Raw genomic sequence first — 7,309 nt, 5'->3', positions numbered from 1 at the left:
TTCTTTTGGTGATTAACTCTGGGTCATAAATCCACTTCGGGCGTAGCTCGTAAGATTTTTGTTGGGGCTCAGGTCCCGTTAAAAGATTTTGCAGTTTTCTGATAGCACTGTCCCACCAAAGATGTAAGTCCGTTTGAGAACTGAGCATTAAATTAGGAGTCTCTCCTGAAAGCCAAGTGCTCACCTTATCAGAGCCTGTTGAGTCCCATTTGATTTTTCTGACTAGAGTATGGAGTTCAGCCAGCGTCGAGTGCCCCACAACTGTTATTTCCGCAGCGGCTGGCACAAGCAATTCCATTGTTACCGTTAAAGGGTTATGGTCACTCTCGTATCGGAGGGGAATTTCCATCTTAGTTAGCTTATTTCCTAGAAAAGGTGAAAGGAAGATATAATCGATTGTCGAGATGTTTTTAAAGGTTGGTGGAATGTGAGACCCGGGATTCTGTTCTAATCTAATTTGTTTTGCGGAGCATAGATTGTGATTGGTTAAGAATGTAATCATAGCTTCTTGTTCTTTGCTTCTGAGGGCCGGACCCACATTGGTAACCAGACCTTTCATGTTAAAATCCCCAATTAGCAGGACTTCTGCTGATGCAAATTCCAATAACAGGTCTGCCAGCTGCTTAATCAATCGGTCTGTGGTGGTTGTTTTTATGGTTTTCATTGGGTTATGGTAGCAGTTGATTAGAAGCGTGGGTAGGGCCCTGCCTGAAGGTAATAGGCCATTAATTAATACTGTCTGGCATGTCATTGTATTCCGAAGAATAGGGGTCACCGTTATCTTGCATCTGTGTTTGATGTAAATAGAGAGGCCCCCTGAGGGTCTTCCGTGTGATTTGGCCTGAGTTGCTGGTTGAAAAAGTTCATAATAGCCGAGAAGTGGTGTTGGAGCTAGAGACCACGTCTCCTGTAAGCAGATGATATCGCTTTTATTCAGGTACTCCACGGCTGATTTAGAAGCAAATGTTGACTTTAGCCCAGCCACATTCCAGGACGTGATTGTGAGATTATGTTCCGACCAGTTGACTTCCCCGTTAGGAGGAACACTTCCGGGTGGAAGCGCTTGAAGGCTCTGGGTGGGGGGGGCCGTGGTATGCGTCGGCAGCAAGGGCAGAGCGACTCATTTTGCAGCTCACCAGACGGTGATTGCTGTTACATGAGATGTTTATAAAGTTGTCCGCTTTCGTCGCTTCTGGGAGCCAAGCATGGGTTGCACCTCGGGACCCTTTCAGCACGCTAATATGCTTCCTTACTGGGTACGATGGAAGGAGGACGTGAGGATATTTTTGTTGAGTTGGTACCCATATTTCAATTCCCCAGTTTTCAAATGTGCCTGCTTCGCCTAGAATTGCATCCCTTGTGGTCTCCTGGGACCACGTTGTCACGGTTGCCTCTGAACCCCCTTTGCCTTGAATTGTAGAGAACTTGACCAAGGTAAGGTCTGAGGAATTGATCCCGGACAGTGCTGGAATGTTCTTGAATAGCCGAAGCAGATTATTTCTGTTGAGGATGTCATGTGGGCCTTTATGGGCATATTGAGGAAGGAAGACAAGCTCAGCCTCCTTTACCGGGCTTTCATGGTTCAGACTCCTGGCTGGTTTACTTGAGGATACATGCCCCTCCAGTTGTTGCGGTTGTGCGCCTGATAAATGGTTAGTCACCTCTGGGAGATTTTGTGCTCCAGGGACATAATTGAGTTGGGGCTGGTGAAGCCTCTGCTTTTGTATAGCCCAGTCCCAGCAGATGTTAGTTGTTGGCTCAGGTAGATGGCACGTGGAGCAGCCCATCGCTACTTCCTCTGGGACGGCTTGAGGATCTCCTGTCCCGACATTTACCAGGGCCTGGCCATTAGTTTGGCCGCTCCGAGCTTTTTGCGTAACTGGCTTGGGCTGTGCAGTTGTGTTCACGCTCCCAAGGCCAGAGTCGTAGAAAGGTGTACCGTTGATTTTGTTTGGCAGGGATCCAAACGTTGCCGTTGTAGTTTGAAGTTCAGTCACTTCCAGAGCCGGAGGTATACCCACAGGAAGATCCTGTGTCGGTAGTCCTGTTTTTCCTAAGGTATCATTGATGCCAACCTGGGTCATGCTTGTCCCGGTGGTTTTCGTCTTGGGTTTAAAAGCCAGATTGAAAATTGGAAAATAAGGAATGCCTTTAGATTTAGTATCTGAGGTGCTAGGAGCTGCTGGCCCGTCAAAACCCGCTCTTCTTTTTGTTAAACGTTGTTTCTTAGTTTGTTTTTTCAATTTCTTTCTCTCCCTCCTTGACAGGGGAGGTTTCATTGGGAGGTTCGATGAAGTGTGAGCCGTGATTTCCTGGATTGTATTAGTGAGGTTGGGCCACTTCATCGCTGGATTCGTCGATGCTGGGCTACTCAGGTCAAGGCGTTCCGGCCCCGCTTGAAGGTTGCCTGGGCTGGTCCCCCAAGACAAACAGACCAAGCTGTTGGGGTCAGATTTGAGAGGCGGGGAGGTAGGCTTTCTCCCAGATGGAGAGCCAGCTAATGTTTCAGCGTCTAAGGACTCCTCGAGAGGGTGAGGTTTGGAGGTCTTGGGGGAGATTCACTAATCCGTTTCCGTTGGTGTTGTTCTTCATGCTGTCCAATAATGCTCCCAAGATTTCTGGGAGGACGGAAAGTTTATTTATTATTGGAGAGCAGGGACAGGTGTTCATTTTATCCTGTAGCCCTGCAGACCTTTCCAGAGAGCTTAATCTGGAGCCTAGGTCGGACAATGTTGAGGCCAAAGTTTGAATTAGGTCAACCTGGAGTTCCATTTTCTGAGATTGCCAAAGCAAAGCTGTAGCAATTGCATCTTGCTTTACGTGGAGTGATGTCAGCGAGACCGAAATAGAGTTTATAGATCCCTGGGAGACAAACACAGGTAGTTCTTGGTCATCTTGCATAATACTGGAGGAGTTGGGATGTGAGCTAAGGCCCGGTGTATAAGCAAGAGAGTCTTCAATTCGGGCTTCTAGAGAGGCCAGAAATCTCTTAGATGACAGGGGGCTTTCAAACTTTAGGCTATTTTTTAGCGATTGAAAGACCTTCTGAGTGATTTGGAGGGGATCCGGACTTGGGGTGGATTGTGGTATAGACATAGAAGTCGTATCTACCTCATTACGGTTGTCTTCGTATATTGGAGGGGTGGATGGCACTTCTCCGTGAACTTGTACTTGGATTTGTAGCTTGGGCGCAGAGTTTATTGTGGTGGTGTTTGCAGTAAGAGTTGTCGAGTTTGAGTCCAAGTCTAAAGCTGTTAGGTTCCCCAAACCCAAGCCCGTAAGAGATGCACTTGGAGAAGCTGTGGTGGTAATCTGTGACATTATTTCAACATCTCGGGAGAGTGGACTTAACTGGAGGTGCTCAGATGAAACCTGAGCATTAGGCGGTGATGAGTGAGAATATTCCGGAAGTAAACTTTCGAGGTGAGCAGGGCAAGAATCAGTGTATTTACCATGGCTCAAGGTGTCCGCGTTTGTTTCGGTATCCTGCTGGGATGTTGCGATGGAGGAAGGGCCTGTCTGAGATCTTGTTTGAGGAGCAGTGTCAAAGAAGTCGCTAATCCGAGGTTGCGACAATAAGCCAACAGTTTGGTGTGCGGGCAACTGCTGTTGGTTGGCCTCCGGGGAGACAATACGTAAGACTGTGCCCTTTCTCTTGGGCAGTTTCCTAAGCCGCTTAGAAGACTCCATTGCAATTCCGCGAGTGTTGCAGCTCGTTGGTGCCCTCCTAGTGCCCTCCGGAAGCTGTGGCGGCACAAGAGTGTTGAAACCAGAGCTGTAGGTACTACAAGCCACCAGATGACAGGCCGGCAACAGCCAAGGAGAAGCACGTTATGGTTACCAGCAATGGAGCCAACAAATCCCCCGGTATCCACACTGCTCCGAACCACCGGACCTGCGGCCGCTCCTGGCCAGGACTTGGACGAGCAAGGATGCGACTGAGCACACACTCCGCAGTCCACAGTGAAGTCACTTGGTCTGGCGTACAGCTCTCTGCTCTCTACAGCCCTCTGCTGCTCTAAAGGATTGTGGCCACTACGATCAGTTGGACAGTCAATCCATTGGTAACGTTTGTGTAGAAGACCCTCGTTTCTAAAATTATTCAACCAGAGCACTGCGATTAACAGCTCTGAGAGCTGTCCTGCACCGGGTCACTTCCGGGCTCCCCGCCTATGCCAAACTGAGCTGCAGGCGATAGGACCGCCCGGGGCTGCAGTCCTCTATACACTGCGCTCGGACCTCCGCGGTTCACAAACTCAGTGCTTACAGGCTCTCTCGTTTGACCGTCCGCCGCCGCTCGCCGCACACCCCGGTCTCCTTGCCACTTCCTCCTCCTCCAGTAGGAGGATAAAGCATACTATAGAAAAGCTAACCTTCAAGATTTATGGAAGGTAAAACAAATAGTAGGCAATGAATTGACGCAATGGAGGCAAAAAGGTCTGCTCACAAGGAATGAGGTCAGTTTCCTCAAAAGAGAGTTCCCTAAAACACTGGTGCTATATTTCATTCCTAAAGTCCATAAAGGAACTGTACCTATACCACAAAGACCGATCATTTCTGACAGGAAAAGCTTATTTGAACGAATTTCCAAATATGTGGATCATTTTTTACAAGACTTTGTGTCCAAGTTGCCATCCTACATTAAAGACACAGGTGATTTTCGTAGAAAAGTACACAATATGAGCTTGGACAATGAATTATTATTCATAACTATGGATATCACCACCAGCAACAACCATAATGATGGTTTGAAAGCGGTGGAATATTTTCTAAGCAAAAGACTGATATGCCTGTATGAGCACAACACAATGTTGGTTGAAATTATCAATATATGTTTGACCAATTAATTATTGTTTGTTTAACAAAGAGGTCTTTCAACAGATCAGGGGAGTGGCTATGGGGGCCTGCTTCTCTCCGAGCTACATGGGCTGGTGGGAGGAGCAGGACCTTAAGATACAATTGAGCCAACTGTGGGAAACACATGTGATGAAATGGTTGTGATTTATCGATGATGTTTTTATTGTTTGGAGGGGAAGGTAAGAGAGTGCTAAGGCTTTTGTACAAAGAATTAATGAAAATGATTTGAACGTAATATTTACAGCCCAGATCAGTAACCAATCGATTGAATTCTTGGATGTGCAAGTGTATATAGATCAAGATAAAGTGGAAACTAAACAACACAGAAAAACAACAGCGGGTAATTCAATCCTCCATGCAAAAAGCGCACACCCAAGACACTTAATTCAAAGTATCCCCTATGGAGAATATTTAAGAATACAGAGAATTTTTAGTTCTGAAACCGTTCTGGCACGTTGTCAAAAAGAGACAACTGATAGATTCATTGCACAAGGATATAACATCAAAGATCTACACAAAGCTAGATGTAGAGCCAACGTTCAACCCAGAGAAAGTGTATTGTTTACAGATAACAGTGAGGGGGAACCAGATAGCACTTCACCACTCAATATAGTTGAGAAACCACAAGGGATTAGATTAATCACAACCTACAGCAAACAAGAAAGGCAAATAGGGAGAATGATTAACACTCAGCGATCTATAGTATTAACACACATCGCCCTAGGTCAAATTCTCCCAGATAAATCTTCTTTGACATTTAGACATGCACCATCAATGAGGGATTTATTAGTAAGCAGTAACGCAGAAGTCAGCCCCGCTCCAAACTGGTTATCATCAAAAAATGGGTTTTTCAAATGCAATACTTGCAGAGCCTTTAATTTGGATTCAAAATGCAAAGTTATATGACCGTATTCTGTGCCAAACCAGTAAAGATCAAAGGGCACTACACATGTAGGAGTGATGTTGCAGTATGTGTACTTGCATGTTTCCGTGGACTGAAGTATGTGGAAAGTACTAAATTACATGTACATAACAGACTCCTGCAACCTATCCGGGCTATTGTAAATTCTGAGCCCAGCTACCCAGTGGCAAGGTATTTTAAACTTGTACATCACAACAATTTATGGGACCTTACATATTTTGTGATTGGAGCTGTTCCCATACTAAGAAGAGCAGACAAGAGCGAAAAACTACTGAGGCAGTTAGAATCTGAATTTATCATTGACTTAGATACCAAAATGCCTAATGAGTTAAAAATGAGTAAAGACCTTTACAATTTTCTGTAGTTTATTCGGTTATCTTCTGTGAGTCCTATACAAGAAGGCGGTCATTTGCCATAACCTCCAATAATACTTCCGATTCATATATCAAAAAGAAAATGAGATCAATACCTTTAATGTATTATAACTATTTAGTATGACTCCTTGGTACCCCAGATAACTTGATAATTACTCTTTGCATTTTGCACTTGCACTTAGGCACTTTAGTCTACCGAGGCACAAGATGGCTGCCCACAATTTCTGTTTTGGAGTGTTGACAGACAGTGGCAGCCAATCAGCATGCAGCTCCTGCACGGAGAGGTCCGCGTACCGTACGCGTACGGGTGCTCGTACGGTGCGCGCATAGAGATATATATATTTTTTCAAATTCAATTTTCTCCACAACTACTGGAGGGATTTACATCATTTAAACAAAAGGCCCTACTGCGTACCAGTCCCTACCATTTTGCCAAGTTTGGCGCAATTCCGTTCAGCGGTTCGGGCTGTAGCCGTGTCTAAATGTCCTATGGAAAATTGCATAGGGAAAACACGTTTTGGGACCCCCCTTTTTTCTCAGCCCCCGCTTCACGAATCTACCCAAAACTTTCAGGGAGGGAGCGGAGCGTAACGGGCCATCTTCTTTGAGAAATTCACATAGATTCATCAACCGGCGCCAAAGTTATTCCCAATAGAATGTTGCAGATTTCCTATGGAAACTAGGTCCTAACTATATATACCTACTGGCGACCGCCAGTAGGTAATATATATATATATATATATATATATAATCACCTCCCGTTTGATCCAAGTTTGAGGCTTCCGGGTGCTCTTCAGGCGGTGCAAGCGAAGCACGGCAGGACCCGCCGCGTTAAAATTAATTCTGTTTTCCCTGTTCAGAGAGTTGTTTCTTCATGCACTCTCGTGGCGTAATTGTGAAAAACACGAGAGTGCATGAAGAAACAACTCTCTGAACAGGGAAAACGGAATTAATATATATATATATATATATATATATATATATATATTACCTACTGGCGGTCGCCAGTAGGTATATATAGTTAGGATTTTTTCTCTATGGGATTTTTGAAAATTCTATGTCTAATAACTTTGGCGTTTGTGGACGGAATTGGCGGAAATTTTCAGGAAAATGGAACATTTTGTTTCTGAGCAGCCCCTGAAAATTTGGGGGGGGG

The sequence above is a fragment of the Lissotriton helveticus genome, chromosome 5_1 (genome assembly GCF_964261635.1).
Source record: "Lissotriton helveticus chromosome 5_1, aLisHel1.1, whole genome shotgun sequence".
NCBI classification, from domain to species: Eukaryota; Metazoa; Chordata; class Amphibia; order Caudata; family Salamandridae; genus Lissotriton; species Lissotriton helveticus.
The sequence above is the reverse complement of the archived record's forward strand: the minus strand, read 5'-3'. Positions refer to the sequence as shown.